This window comes from Schistocerca nitens, chromosome 5 (assembly GCF_023898315.1).
Source record: "Schistocerca nitens isolate TAMUIC-IGC-003100 chromosome 5, iqSchNite1.1, whole genome shotgun sequence".
NCBI classification, from domain to species: Eukaryota; Metazoa; Arthropoda; class Insecta; order Orthoptera; family Acrididae; genus Schistocerca; species Schistocerca nitens.
This window is the reverse complement of record NC_064618.1, coordinates 176206153-176223289: the sequence shown is the minus strand read 5'-3', so window position 1 is coordinate 176223289 and position 17137 is coordinate 176206153.

Here is a 17137-nt window from a genome sequence, read left to right as displayed (position 1 = left end):
ATATATTTCTCTTTGTTTTTAACTTCCAATGACGCGTTTCAGGTTACACCATCATCAAAACTTTAAGATCGATACACAATACTTTGTCATTTACAGTCGTTCCATTACAACATTAGTGGATCTGATCTTATAATGGAATGATAGTAACTGACAAATTACTGTATATCTACGTTAAGTATATGATGATATCATACACAGAAACGTCATAAAAAGTTAAAAATAAAATAAAAAATTTGGCGGCCTAGACAAGAGTGTAATCACCACTGTCACGATGGTCGCACATCGTCTCGAAGACTTCTTGTCCAGAGTGACGTTCAAGATCATCAATGAGTGTTTCAGATCTGCGACATTTATGAATAGGAGATGCAGTTTTAGTAGAGGACAGTGCTGTATCTTTGGACACGTCCCTAGGCAGCTCTTTAATAAAGCTATGGACATACCTTTTTTCAAAATTTTTGATGATATGTGCTGTAGTCTTTTTTTTGGAGCTACAAAAATTACTCTGGAATATTAACGTTTTTTCTGATGTAAAAACAAGATACAATGTGGTCATGGTCATGTACGTGGTCTAACCATCACCACACTCATATAATCCAATGTCGGTTCATTAATTTCGAAGTAAGTTTAAATTTGAATGGCTGGTCTCAGTCTCACAGCGCTGGGAACACTGACACAGTGACGCACTGCAGAAATAGAGGCAACAAATGTAGAATTTAAATAAACAATATTCGTAGTACTCGTTTGTCATTGGCCTTCGTTGTTGTCAAAAATCGTAGGCTCAAGTCCAAGTCCATGCTAGAATCTGAATTGCAGCTTCATATACTGGTGTAGGAGATGCTCTGCTAAACTGCCTTAAATGATATGAACACTGTCTGAGTTCCCATTCTGCAACAGATATATTTTTGGTTATTTCGCTACACAAAACAATCATGTTCAACCTCCATGCCAGCTCAACACATTCATAACTCGTACTCGATACTTGCAACCAATACTTGTACCGAACAATAAAAAAGATTTACCCATAACAACACGCATCAAAGAAAAAAAACTATCGCATATCGATCTGTTCACACAAAATCATTTTTAAACATACATTATAAAAACAAAGTAAAATTATCTGTTTATCATGGCATCTGTTTTTAAGAAGTCAGTAATTATCATAGCAATTACATAAAGCTGTTATATATGTTGATGTTTATAGACTTTTGTATAGCTCTTTGGCAGTGGATTTCTGGGTTTTGTGACTTTAACTTATCCAAGGTCGGTTAGTGTATTTTATCTCACCATAATCAGTTTTATTACAATAGAAAGAAATGTTCTATTGAAATTTTAAAGCTTTTCAGTAGAAGATATCTTGCCAGTACATTTATGTAATGCATTATTACTCCACTACACATCAGAAATCAGTAAGCGAAATCAATTAAGCATAAATATTATCAAACACCAGTTAAAAGATAAATCCATGTCGAAGCTGAAGCTGCTGAAAAATAACACAAATTTCTATGACCGAGAGAAGTGAAATTTTGGAGAAATTAACTCAACTCAGTTAATTTTCAAATAGCCTATCACCCAAAGTTAAAGACCTTTCGTTTCAAAGTGCATGGACGACTAAATATTGCTTCAAAATCCACACGGTATATAGTTTTCAAAATTTATTGAAATTTTACTTGCCACAAAACACTGTAACAGAAAAATAAACAATATAATCCAAATAGCATAAGATATAATATAGTACTTAAATGTACATAATTCTAAATATTTACAAATGCTGCACAAAACACAATCCCGTGTCTAGCAGCAACAGACATTATATAAAATTGCAGAAACAGCTTAATGCGGTCTCTAGTGTCCATTCCTACGTGTGATTCTAAAACAGTTCACTAGACTCAAACACCGATGTGCACGCATACTATCCTCTAGACAAATCTCAATTCCCTATGTAGTGCTTTACTATTTAAAATGTGTTATGTTCAAATTAAACATGGGAGCCACGTTTCCACAGCAATAATCAAACAAGAAATAATTTTTTGTGGCACAAACTGGCTTCGGAGCATTGACAGTGGACCAGTAAGAGCAATCCCGGCTGCTCGCCCTCTCGTTCTGAAGAACTGCGACCGAAAACAAAATTGTAGCCTCTTCCTCATTGGAGGGGTGGGGGGAGGGAGAGTCTATATAGGTCTGACATTATATGTCAGACATGAATAAGAAGTGCCCTTGTCCCTAAGACATGTCGGTATAAGTAGATTCATTCCTCTCTTAAATGTGGTCTTAATCATTCGGAAGTCAATAAACACTGATGGAGAAGTAATCGCAACACCAAACAGAAGTTGTGCGATCCAAACGAAAATTGATAGACATGTTTATACATCTGAAAGATGATGTCTATTCTAATTTCATGCCGGTCGTATAACAGTGGCAAATCGAATTTGCTTCAAATACAAGCAATAACGGTAACTGTACATCTTAAGCATTCCGCTGACCTTCAACCACCACCATTCGAAGGAGAACTGGACATCTGGTGTTTTGTGATGAAAGCTAGTTCTGCCTCGGTGCCAGTAATGTCAGTGTGTTGGCTAGGAGGCCAGTTGAGAGCCTGCATCCGAACTGTCTGCCTGTTATACACACTGGACTTTTACCTGGAGCTGTGCTCTGGGGTGCGATTTCAGAAGCATTCTTGTGGTTATCCCACCCATCCTGGCTACCAATTTGTACGTCAGTCTGGCGATTAGGCCTTTTATGTCACCATTCATTAGCATCATTCCCGGGATGTTTTCCAAAAGGATAACGCTCGCCCAAATGCCACTGTTGTAACCCAACGTGCTTTACAGTGTGTCGACACGTTGCCTTAGCCTACTCGATCACCACGTATGTCTCCAATCGAGCACATATGGGACATCATCCGACGACAACTCCATCGTCATACACGAACCGCATTAATCACCCCTGTACGAGGTGTGGCTAGAAAAAAACCGGACTAGTACTGGTGAAACAATAAAACGAATGCAATAAGGCTGAAAGTCGCGTGGCCTGTTTGAGTGGTTTAAACGATTTAAAGATGGCCGCGAAGACACCAGTGATGACACTCGCACTGGCAGACCATTGTCAGCAAAAACTGATGCAAACATTGAAAAAATCGGTAAACTTGTTCGACAAGATCGCCGTTTAACAATCAGAGCAGTGTCTGAGTTAACAGGAATTGACAAGGGAAGTGTCGAACAAGTTTACCGATTTTTTTCAATGTTTGCATCAGTTTTTGCTGACAATGGTCTGCCAGTGCGAGTGTCATCACTGGTGTCTTCGCGGCCATCTTTAAATCGTTTAAACCACTCAAACACTTGTGTTCGCGATAAACAATCATCGCCGTACACATGTTGTAACATTACAAACGTTTCACTTGCAGATTTTCCTAGTTTGAAACAAAATTTGATGTTAACACGCTGTTCTTTCTGTACACTCAACATTTTCCGACGCACAGACAAAACGTCAACTACTTAAAACAGACGCCACGGGCAGACTGAATGCAGGAGGCAGATGAAACTCGAGCAGTAGGCGGAGCGAGAGTCACGTGACAGGCCACGCGACTTTCAGCCTTATTGCATTCGTTTTATTGTTTCACCAGTACTAGTCCGGTTTTTTTCTAGCCACACCTCGTATTGACTGACTTAGTGCAACAGACATGGAACTCTACCCCTACAAACTGACATGCGGCGTTTGTACAACACATTGCATGCACTTTTGCATGCCTGCATGCAATATGCTGATGTTGACAGCCTCTATTTATGTACCACCATTTCACATTTGCAATGGTTTACCTCGTACTTACATTAATCTGTCATTTTGTAATGTTAATAATCTAAATATGTTACCTAGAAAATACATTCCCAAAATTTCACTGCTCTACATTGATTATTTCCTGTGTTGCGATTTTTTTCTGTCGACGTACGCGCCTGTTTGTTGGATTTGCCGAATTTTGGAAAATTTTGCTATATAAAAAATTATATTGCAGTGTAAAGCATTCAATAAATATGAGTTGCAAGAAATGAATCAGGCTTCCGGCAGATAATACTAGTCCACAGTACCTTACAACTTTCCGTGCTAGCTGATGCTGACCCTACCGAAATCTGATAATGAAGTGCGCTGCCCGCGAGCCGAGTTACCTAAAACCGACAGCAACCAGAAGCATCGGCCAAGACCAGAGATAGCTTCAAATCCGTGACTTTTCTAGCACCGAAGGGCAGTCCAACTTCGCTAGTACGCTAGTGGAGAAGAGCAGAGACAGTGTAATGTAAATGTCGTATGACTAGAGCCTCCATTGGGCCAGACCGTTCGCCGGGTGCAAGTCTTTCGATTTGGCGCCTCTTCGGCGATTTCCGTGTCGATAGGAATTAAATGTTGATGATTAGGTCAACAACCAGTCCCTGAGCGGAGAAAATTTCCGACCCAGGCGGGAATCGAACCCGGGCCCTTATGGTCGACATTCTGTCTCCCTCACCACTCAGCTACTGGGGGCGGACACAGTGTAATGAAACTTGTCATTGATACACTGTCACTCTATTCAAGTACGCGATCCAATAAAACTTCGCAAACAACACATTTAACACTTAACATCTATAACGAGAATATTATTCATATGATATTCGTATATCCCTTAATAAAACCACCCTTTCAAAATTGTTTGCAATAAAGTGACGTTATTTAAAAATTGCCGTACATATTTTATATTTGTTTTGTGTGATTGGCTGCAAACGCCATTATTATTACTATTACTAGTACTATTATTATTGTTACTATTATTATTAGAATTATTGTTACTATTATGAGACCTGAGTTTCTCCGGCGAATACAGTTTTCAAGGAAGTTTACGGGGTGAAGCCGGTTGACGTCGAAAACCACCGATATTTCTACAGGTATACACCTCCACAGTTTTGCCTTGAAAATGACAGGTTGCTTTTCTGTTGAACCTATGGCGTCACCCAGTTGTATTCCCGTAAGGTACTTCATCATTAGTAGTAGTAGTTATAGAAATGTTATAAAAATTGTGAATTTAAAGAGTTATGAAAATGAAACCTGTTTTCGTTAAAACGCAAATTTTGAGCCCACTGGAAAAACTTTGATGTCATAACTTTCTGTCATATTTTTGCCGGGAGAAAGTACTTTTATCTCGGACATGTTCTTGATGTGTTTGGTCCCATGTCGATTGGATGTTCTCTGAGAAGAATAATATTAGAAGTATTCATAAAACATGCATGCTAGAAAGTTCTACATTAAAGAGGTATATGAAACCATGCAGAACTCAGGAATTATTTCTACAGATAGGAAAATCGACCCTTCAGACGAGACTATGCAAGAAACGACATTATGTAATGGCACCGTTTCATCGCTCTCAAAGTGTAGTCCTCGAAGTTGTTCTTTAAGTTCTGGGAACAGATAGACATCTGATTGGGCCAAATCGGGCAGTATGGAGGATGATCGATGACAATGAACCGAAGGCAGATGCAGCGCTCGTGTGTGATCTGGCATTGTCATGCTGAAAGAGGCGATGCTTCATATGTTGACAAACTCGGTTACAGCACAGTGTTTCTCACGCACCGATATATTTAATTTGCACGCCGCCGTGATGATAAAGCGTGGCCCGGTCCATCTTGCTCCACCTTTAACCAGAGTTCGATATCTCGCGTTTTTATCGCAGTCCTGGTACTCGAAAATCTCTGGCGCAGTAAGTCTTTTTTATTAAAAAAAAAAGAGGCTCACGGTGGTGCTAGAGAGAACATAAACTAACAGAGGAAGGACACAGGGACAGATAGTGTGCGAGTAATATAAAGGTGTAAATTTTAAATTGAAAAACAAGAATAACTCTAAAAATAAGCTTCACACCAAAAAGCATGTAGAGTCCAAAGTTTTTTTGTTTTCGATGGGGACATCTGCTGGTGCTAAAATTAGCCGGCCACCCCAGCCCTCTGGGGGGAGACAACTTTAAAATTTCAAGTGGCAACCCCAATTTTTTATTGCACAATCAGATTCTACATAAAAAACTACGTACATTTTGTCTTAAACATTTGTTTTAATTCTTGGTGGTTGGTGCTGTAATTCAAGAAAATCCATGTTCTCATTTTCACGTGGAAGTGACTACGGATAAATAAAAAATACTTATTTACTTCGTTAATTTTGATTGCCTAAAACGAAAACACTCACACTCTCCCCATAGGGTGGGGTTTGAGAGAGAGGAATTAGAGTTTTACAAATGTTGACCAACGTATTAACTTTTTGCGCAGATTCAGATAAGTTTTGTTTGTTTCGTAGTAATGAGGCCACAAAAGTCTTAATTATCAAACAAATAATCTGACTAGCTAACTAGTTTTAGCGAATCAAAATTTATGAATTAAATAAGATATTTTTAAATTTATTTCTCACGCAAAAATGAGAACATGGATTTTCTTGAATTACAACTCCAACTCCCAAGAATCAAAACAAACGTTTAACACAAAATGTACGTAGTTTTTTGTGTATAATCTGATTCTGCAATAAAATGGGAGTTCCCATTGGAAATTTTAAAGTTGCCTTCAGCCCCACTCCCAGGGGGCTGGGGTAGCGGGCTAATTTTAGCACCAACAGAGGTCCACTCGAAAATAATCAACTTCGGGTTTTCACTTCTTTTTTCATGTGAAGCTTATTTTTCGAGTTACTCTGGTTGGTGGGGTCCTATGACGCTGACCGCAGTATGTAGTGCCACAGTGTCTGGAAGGGGCGCGCGTTAGTTTGGCAGAGTTGCGGGAGTGGATCGAACTCTCGGCAGGTCAGTTGCTGTTTTCTTCCCATTGAAGACACCGTTCCGGTGATAGCTTGTGGAACAAATTAGTGGGCTTAGTTTGTGCAGAGTGCTCAGTTTAGGATGGGTTCCATAGCGTGGCGAAAGTGTATGACAGTGGTTTTCCAGCACTAGCGATGAGGCACCTACTGAAGCAAATCTGTGTGAAGTTACCAGACGTAGACTTGGTTCCCATGTCAGCGTAGATATATGAGGGAAAGAGCTCCTTAAATTTGAAGAGTGTATAGGTCCTTTTTATTCATATATAAATTTGTCAGTTGAGTTTGCCTAGCTTATTTCTTTGTTAACTAATTTTCTTGCTAATTTAAAATCTATGTTTTAAATTGCACCAAGTAATTGAGATGCTGTGTGTATTGTAATAATTAAATCTCCCTGCTGGTTTGGCAATTAACCTGTTTTGCCCCTCCTCTATTATGTAACATTTTTGGGTAAATTAAAAGCCTTGTCTGTAAATCAGCTACCTACACCAATCTCTAATGTTGTTAAGGGTCAAAATATTCAATTCACGTGGCTTAGTTATTATAAATGCTTAACAGCTGTTGTGCTACAGGAGCTATTATTACTACGTGCGGGAACTGTGTTGATGTAAGGACAAAATAATAACTGTTAAGGTGGCATGTACGAATTGTACCTACCAAGCGCCCAATCTAAAGTTAATCCGACATGTAAACAACGTTTAGGAAACGAGGCGGTTGATATTCAGTTACTGTATAACAATTGGGCTGCTTGCCATTACAATGCTTACCGTCCCTGAGATCCTATTGTGTTCGATAGTGAAAATGTTTTCTTAAAATATGTCGTAAAGTTTAAGTAAGGAAATTCTAAAACTGATGAAGGCTTTGAAAACTTTGTTCTTGATGCTTTAACCTCTTGTAAAGGTATTTAATTTTTTGGTGATTTGGTTTTATTGCAAAGTCCTCAGTGAATGTATATGTAAACGGTCATGGTTTAGCAAATGAAAGAAGAATTTTCCTAGGGTCCAACAGATGTCAGAGATTTTGATTTGAATTAGCAACCTATGGGCATTTAGTCAAATGAATAAGCTATGTCGGCGATTGCCGCGCAAACAAGTTCTCCAGGTACGCGTACAGCACCATTACCATGCAAACACAGGTGTTACACTCGTCTGGTGTGAGACATTCCCTGGGGGGTCCACCGGAACTGCACAGTAACCCTGGGTTCGGTGTGGGGCGGCGGAGGGGTGAAGTGGACTGCGGTAGTCGTCGTGGAGTTGCAGCGGGGACCGAGTCTCTCCGTCGTTTCTCGGTCCCCGGTTAATATACAATACAATATACAATACAATACAATACAAAATGAATAAGTGTTTTTAATGGTGTTTAACATTTCTTATCCCATCACGTTTCGCACTGCATTAGCTTGGAGCTACCCGTTTGGTAAAAAATGAACTTTTATCTGTTGTACAGTATGTGCAATAATTTAAATTATAGTATTTTTCAAAAGTAGGGGACGAGTTACACGCGACAATTCAGAACCCTCCAGCGGCATCTGGTTTATTTATTTTACTTTTCATATATAAAACTCAGAGGCATTACTTTTCAGCGTGCCCTCATAATACAATAAACATGTGTTTCCCGTCTAACAAACAGCGAGAATCAGTTCAAGTATCCTACATTTGTAAAACATAAATATGTAGACGGGAAGAAGATACGAAAGAGGAGATTCCGTGGAACACACGTCCGTGTACGTCAGCATTGAGGAGGAAGCGATGGACAGCCAGAAATGGAGACGCAAATGAGAGAAAAGAAAGACCAAGTATAAAATTATAAAACTTTTAAAGATTTCTCATACGATTATTATTTTTTCAAAAATTTTCTATATATTTTCTGAATCGCCTTTAACATTGCCTCTTATCATCATTTTGTCAAAAAAAATAAAATAAAATAAAATAAGTTTCGGTAGCTTATCTGCCGTCTTCAGAATAATACTGCATGTGATCTGAAGACAATAATTAAGCTACTGGAACTGGTCATTACTTCGTAAATTTTTTAAATGTTAAATGCGATTGAGACTGTTGTGTCGATTCCCTAAGGTCTCGACACAATGAGTGGCTAGGTGCACGCGAAACTAACGCAGACGGGCGTAAATTCTGAAACAGGAGACTGGATGAAAAACTATAAAGAAAAGAACGTCTTAGGTAGATTACTTAACTTTTAATGATGTTCTTCTTGTTGAAATACATCTCGTGAGTAGTAGTAAGCAATTAGCAATGATACACATGGCGCCTTGCTAGGTAGTAGCGATGGACTAGCTGAAGGCTATTTAACCTGTCTCTCGGCAAATGAGAGGAAGACGTGATACGTCTTGTCGCAAGCTATGTCGTCCGTACAACTGGGGCGAGGTCAAGTCCGTGTCTTGTGACCTGCCCTGTGGTGGCGCTACGTTTGCGAATACACAGTGGCGACACGCGGGTCCGACATGTACTACAGGACCGCGGCCGATTTAAGTTACCACCTAGCAAGTGTGGTGTCTAGCGGTGACACCACATTCCTCCCCCGCAAATCGGCGAACGGTCGTGAGATAAGGCTTCCGCCCGCCGTGGGGAGGACCCCATGTTGACGTATGCGATGAGGTGGGGAGCCTAACAACAGGCGAGGCTGTGCCACCCGCACCCGGCCATTCGGTCCGAGGGGAGCTAGGAAACGCCTGCAAACCTAGTCCAGGGTGCACGTCAACATGAGGTGTATGCGCACGTAATGAGACAGAAGGGTCGACCTCCATGTGGTCGGAGCACCCGACGGGCGAAGACGACATCTGGTCCGGAGCGGGCAAGAGGTCCATGGCGGAGGACGACTGGTCACGGGAAGCAAGCGGCGGCGCGTGACCCAGGGAGGCGCGAGGCGGCTGCAGCGAAGCGTCCGCTGCTGGCGGCGCCGGCGGCGGCTGCGGCGGCGCGACGCCATGAGGCAAAAGGGAAGGCATCGTCGGTAACACCTGGGGATGAGGCGAGCCAGTAGATGGGTCCCCAGGGCGCTGACCTGACGGCTCCGTCGCTGAAAGCAGACGGGGAGCGGCAGAACCCAGGCGACGACAGAGGCGCAGCTGAGTGAGATGCCGACGCACCTCACCAGAGGCCCCCAAAACCAAATACATCGCGCGGCCGAGGCAGCGAAGAATGCGCCCTGCGAGCCAACGCTGTGAACCGCGATAGTTGCGATAATAGACAACGTCGCCAGGAGCAAAAGCAGGAGTCTGCCGCTGCACAGGAACCTGATGTGGCGGATGCAGCAAAGACATCAGAGTTCGATGAGGACGACCATGGAGCAATTCAGCCGGCGAGCGACCATCGCGGGGCTGAGAGCGATAGGAAGACAAAAAGAGCAACAAAGCGTCCTCCCGTGAATGCGACTCTTTCAACTTCAACATCTGTGACTTGAAAGTCCGGACCAATCGTTCCGCGGCACCGTTTGACTGAGGCGAAAACGGCGCGGATGGCAGATGTTGAATACCATTGGCCGTGCAGAACGACTGAAATTCTGCGGACATGAATTGTGGGCCATTGTCGGAAACAATAGTCTGCGGAAGACCTTCAAGGCAAAAGATAGCAGACAAGGCTTGGATGGTGGCAGAAGACGTCGTGGAAGACATCCGGACAACAAAAGGAAAATTACTGAAAGCATCAACCACAACCAACCATCGAGCATTCCAGAACGGCCCAGCAAAATCGATGTGCAATCGTTGCCAAGGGGAAGTGGCTTTCGGCCAAGCAAAGAATTTCCGCGGCGGTGCGGATTGTTGTTCGGCACACGCCACGCAAGAGGAGCACATATTCGTAATCGCAGCATCGATTCCGAACCAAGTACAGTGCTGACGAGCAAGTTGTTTCGTGCGCACTATACCCCAATGTCCTTGGTGAAGAAGCTTTAAGACAGAGGACTGTAACGAACGTGGGACCACGACTCGGGATTGATCATTATCGGAACGCAACAACAAAACACCACGTCGTACAAAAAGTCTCTCCTTGTGAGCAAAAAAACGGCGAACCAAAAGATCCTCGATCCGTGACTTTGACAAGGGCCATTGCGTAGCAACAAAACGCAAAACGGAAGCAAGGACAGGGTCAGCAGCTGTGGCAGTAGCGACACGACGAAAATCAATCGGAAACGATGCGACCACGTCATCGGCTTCCGAATCAATGAACATGCAAGCAAGTTCGGAAGAATCGAATGCTTTATCCTCAGCAACAGGCAAACGGGACAACGCATCAGCGTTGCCGTGCTTAGCAGTGGACCGATACAAGATATCGTAGCGGTACTGCGAGAGAAAAAGTGACCAGCGAATGAATTTCTGCGCTGTACGTGGAGGTACAGGCTTGTTCGGATGAAAAAGCGATGTCAAAGGCTTGTGGTCCGTGATGATGGTAAAGTGACGACCATACAAGAAGTCATGGAACTTGGTAACACCAAACACGAGAGCTAAAGCTTCTTTCTCTATTTGTGAATAATTTCTTTGCGCAGATGAGAGCAATTTGGACGCAAAGGCAATAGGGCGATCATGCGAGCCATCCTTGTGCGCAAGCACAGCACCGATCCCGAAATCCGAGGCATCAACCATCAACAAAAGGGGTTTTCGGGGATCGAATGGCGTAAGGCAAGTATTTGAAAGTAACGCCGATTTCAACTGGCGAAAGGCGCGTTCGCATTCCGTCGTCCAGACGAACGGAACACCTTTACGGCGTAAGCGATGAAGCGGAGCTGAAATGGAAGAAGCATTGCGCACAAATCGATGATAATAATTGACCTTACCCAGCACACTCTGTAGCTGTTTTAAGTTCTGCGGTGACGGCAAGTCCTGAATGGCACGAAGGTGCTCTGGACTCGGATGTATACCTTGGGCGTTAAGGACATGGCCCAGGTACGGTAAGTCACGAGCAAAAAACACACATTTGTCCTTCCTCAAGCGAAGACCATTCTGACGCAATACCTGAAATAATGTTCGGAGATTTTGCAAATGTTCGGCTTCTGTCTTTCCTGAGATCACAATATCGTCCAGATAGTTCGCAGCAGTAGGGACCGACGCACAAATAGTTTGTAAATATTGCTGAAATAAAGCAGGGGCGGATGCACACCCGAATGGCAGTCTTTTGAAGCGATACAAGCCAAGATGCGTGTTTACCACTAAGACGCGCTGGGATTCTTCGTCCACAGGTATTTGCAAGTACGCATCTGCTAGGTCCAATTTGGAAAAATATTTTCCCGGGCACAGTTTGTCAAAAAGATCTTCCGGGCGGGGCAAAGGAAAAGGAGCAGTCACAAGTTGTGGATTCACAGTTGCCTTGAAGTCCACGCAAAGTCTCAATTTTCCGGAAGGTTTTGGCAAAATTACTAAGGGTGAGGCCCAGAGAGAAGCCTGCACACGTTCAATGACACCTTGAGATTCTAATTCGGCTAATGTTTTTGCGACCTCATCACGCAATGCGTGGGGAACATTGCGCGCTCTGAAAAATTTTGGTTGCGCGTTGTCTTTCAGTTCCAAATGCGCTTCATAGTTCTGAGCGCAACCAAGGCCCGGTGCAAAAATGTCTGCAAATTCTTCACAAAGACTAGAAACACTGGCGGAAGGCACAGTCTGATTCACTGATAGGACCTGATTTACAATAGACATATTAAACAATTGAAACAAATCTAAGCCAAACAAGTTCACTGCACTAGAGGAACGAAGAACATAAAATGACACAAGTTTTGTCTGTCCCTTGTATGTTGCAATAAGGCTGCACTGTCCCAACACAGGTATATGCTGTCCTGAGTAACTAGTTAACGTAACATTTGCGGCACGCAATGGCGGGGCGCCCAGTTGTTTGTACGTGTCGTGATTGAGCAAGGAAACTGCAGCTCCGGTATCGAGCTGGAATGGTATCACTTTTCCTGCAAAGTCTAAGTCCACAAAAAGTTTATTGTCTTGTTGACGACAAGAGCGACTGTCTCGTGCAATTTGAACTGATACAGGTCCAGAAGCACTTGCAACTTTACGGGATTTCCGGCGACGTCGACGCACACTTTGGGTGGGACGAACACAGTCACTGTTAGCTAAAGTGTCACTGGACGGGTGGAAATGAACGACATGAATGTCCATGGGCGAAGGTCCACGAGCCTGATTGTCCTGGGTTCGATTCCGGCGCGAAGCAAAAGGCCTGGAATTTGTGTGATTGTCGGATCTTAACTTTTTCTGGCAAACACTTTGTACATGTCCTTTCTTGTGACAGTAAAAGCAAATAGCTTGGCGTGACGGGCAATTTTCACGCGAATGTCTAGTTGCACACCGCGGGCAAGATTTCACTGCATTTGCTTGCTTACGCGGCGCACGTGGTTGCAAGCTAGGCTGCCGCTGCGAAGTCGGGCGCGAGGGCCGCTTAGCGTCCCGTGCAGCGGGCCCGGCGGGCCGATTAACGTGACACACTGCAGGCGAAGGTGCAAATGATGCCTGAGCAAAGTCAAGTGTGTCTTGCCTATCCAATATGTCTATCACTTGTTGAAGGGAGGGATTTACGAGTTTCAAAATCTGTTCCCGTATGCGAACATCAGAAACGTTCTGTGCTATTGCATCACGCACCATAGTATCTGAATATGGGAGGCCACATTCACAGGCAAACGCGCAGTCTCTAGTAAGGCCTTGCAAAGTTGCAACCCACTCCCTATTAGTCTGACCGGCCGTACGTTTTGTACGAAAAAACGTATACCGTTTTGCAACAACATTAACTGTTTCTTTGAAATAGGCATCTAAAGCCGACAAAATTTCCTCGTAGGACAGAGTTGCTACGTCGCGTCGGGGAAACAATTTCACTATCACACGGTAGGTAGACACACCGACACAAGAAAGCAAAAACGGCTGCCGCTCTTTACCTTGAATTCCATAAGCTGTGAGGTGGAACCGGAACTGATCGGCCCACTCAGTCCAGCTTTCGGTTGTGGCCTCAAAGGGCCTAAATGGCGGTGCGACAGCGTTGTGTGGCTGCGGTAGCGAAGAAGCGGCTGCCGCCGCATCGGTTTGCAGCGCACGTTGACCCTGGACGAGCTGTCCAAGGGCTTCCAATAACGCCTGCGTCTGCTGATTCTGCAAGCGAAAAAATTCGGACAGTACATCTGGAGAATGCGGCGAAGCCATGACACAAGCAAATTAGAGCAAATAGAACACAAAAACTGCAACGTGGGCGCGGCATCACTCCTCGGCGCCAAAATATTGTTGTGTCGATTCCCTAAGGTCTCGACACAATGAGTGGCTAGGTGCACGCGAAACTAACGCAGACGGGCGTAAATTCTGAAACAGGAGACTGGATGAAAAACTATAAAGAAAAGAACGTCTTAGGTAGATTACTTAACTTTTAATGATGTTCTTCTTGTTGAAATACATCTCGTGAGTAGTAGTAAGCAATTAGCAATGATACACATGGCGCCTTGCTAGGTAGTAGCGATGGACTAGCTGAAGGCTATTTAACCTGTCTCTCGGCAAATGAGAGGAAGACGTGATACGTCTTGTCGCAAGCTATGTCGTCCGTACAACTGGGGCGAGGTCAAGTCCGTGTCTTGTGACCTGCCCTGTGGTGGCGCTACGTTTGCGAATACACAGTGGCGACACGCGGGTCCGACATGTACTACAGGACCGCGGCCGATTTAAGTTACCACCTAGCAAGTGTGGTGTCTAGCGGTGACACCACAGAGACAATGCCTACAAAATTTTTGACAGTTTCTAAAAGATTTGTAGAAATCATTTAACACTTTTAAAATTTCGTACTTGATAATCTGCTTACTATTGCCATCATCCGTTCTAAGAATGTCGTATATATTCACAAAAGAACTGATGACGATGATGTGTGTAAAAGCTGCCTATCTCTTCAGTATTATAGCACTTACAGTAACATTAGAACCATTGTGTACAGCACGTAATCATGCCCTAAGAGCATTTTCGTCGGAAATCCAGGGTACACAACACGCCAGTAAGGAACCGCAGAGCTGCTACGAGCGGCATGCGGCGCCTTTTCTCATCCAGCACTTACCTGCGCAACGGCCCGCGGGTGAGAAGGAAACGGAGTGCAGGAGAGGGGGTGGGGGGCGGTAGAGAGAACAGCAGAGAGTAATTACAAGCGGCCGCCTCAGCTCGCCGCGCGGACAGACACCGGCTAATTGCGCGGACACCTCTGCTCGCTGTTTATGACGCGGCGAGGACCTTTTAGAAAGCACTCTGCGCTTTATTTGGGTCGCCACTCCAGCTCCCTCTGGCGTCCGCCCCTCCCTCTCGACGAGGACTTCTGCGCCCGGCCGGCGGCGCGCAGTGGAACCCCGCGCCCGCGGCGGCGCCAACTTCGGCCCGCGGTTAGAAAGTAATTAATCGTTAGCGCATTATCTCCGGCGCCGACTGAAACGCGGACAGCTTCCTGTCCCACCCCCGCTCCCTCCGCCCCCACCGACACTCTTCTGCGTTTCCTTGTTTTTCCGCGGCACACTTCTTTTGTTCCGCAAAGTCGAGCGGCGTTTAATTTGGACCGTCTAGCGCGTTCACGGCCCATCTTTCCCGCCTACACCCCTTTCCTCTGTCTCTCTCTCTCTCACTCTTCCTTTTGGTCCGGAAAACTGTTTTGTTAAAATTATTTCCTCAAGTTGTTTAATTTCGCGAATTTAGGAGAAAAGTTGGTTTACCGCGCAGGCACCCTCCCGCCTGCCCGCCTGCCCGCGTGATAGTTCACAAAACGAGGCGACAGAATTACCGCCACCGTATCTGAAGACGTTTCTAATTTGTGCTATTTGCCATGCTCTGCCACTTCTCAGGTGTGTGTCCTGGCTTTGCTTTCTGCGAGATTGTTTATTCTTTCCAGAGCTACAGAGCATGAGTTCATAAGGCTACCTGCAGTGAAAGTAGCACGTGGCCTGATTTGTATTCGAACACTCCATTTCTTTTCAGAAATACGACGTCCCATCAAGAGAAGAAAACTGTCATCTGCACTGATTCCCATAGTGCATTACAATCACTATAACTAATATAGCACCAGAATGAGATTTTCACTCTGCAGCGGAGTGTGCGCTGATACGAAACTTCCTGGCGGATTAAAACTGTGTACAGGACCGAGACTCGAACTCGGGACCTTTGCCTTTCGCGGACAAGTGCTCTGCCATTTTTTTTTTTTAATCTCATTTTGTTCTCTTTCGTTCGTTGCATCTGCTCGGGGCAGACGTCGTAAGACATCCGTTCAAGTTCGTTGTTGATCGATTAACTCAGTTTTTTTGTTACAGAGGGCAGCTAACCCTCTGACCGAACACGCTGAGCTACCGTGCCGGCTACCATCTGAGCAACCCGAGCAAGACTCACGTCCCGTACTCACAGCTGTACTTGTGCCAGTACCTCGTCTCCTACCTTCCAAACCTTACAGATGCTCTCCTGCAAACCTTGCAGAACTAGCACTCCCGAAAGAAATATTGAGGAGATATGGCTTAGCCACAGCCTGGGGGATGTTTCCACAGTGAGATTTTCAGTCTGCAGCGGAGTGTGCGCTGATATGAAACTTTCTGGCAGATTAAAACTGTATGCCGGACCGATACTCGAACTCGGGACCTTTGACTTTCGTGGGCAAGTGTTCTGAAAGCTGTGAGTACGGGACGTGAGTCGTGCTCGGGTAACTCAGATGGCAGAGCACTTGCCCGCGAAAGGCAAAGGACCCGATTTCGAGTCTCGGTCCGGCACACAGTTTTAATCTGCCAGGAAGTTGGATATAGCAACACTGAAAATATTCCGAAAATACCCTGCTGCGTTTTTAACTGATAATAGGAGATAGTTGTCATTATTCTAGGAACATGGTGGCATGAAGGTGTTGAAGAGAACGGGACAGCAGATTTAGCATGTTTGCCAGGAACGCAGTGTGACGCAGTGCCCCTTTCCAATTTAAGCTGTCATCTAACTCTTGAATACAAAAGCCATGCACAAGTGGGAGCGGAAATAGATCACTGTGAGGTACAGCTATTTGCAGGAAGTGTAAACATCTACAGCATCCTCACGTACCCCACAGTAGTTGTTCAGAAATGACAGTCCCTTGTGCCGCATTCTAAATGAACATACCACTGTAACAGCAACCCTCACCGCGGTTCTCTTCTTTTCTGTGATACCTGTGGATATCATCAGATACCAACTTCTAACGGAATGCATTTTATCATGTGAGCAGAGGGCAGCTGTAAATGTAAGTAGGGATCAGCATTTTAATTTAACTGCTGAGACAAATGTAGCAGAGCTTTCAACATTTTGTGGATTGTGTAGACTCCGATCTACATTCTATTTAGCGCTTTTCAGTGTGTTGCAAAGTTGGTGGACATT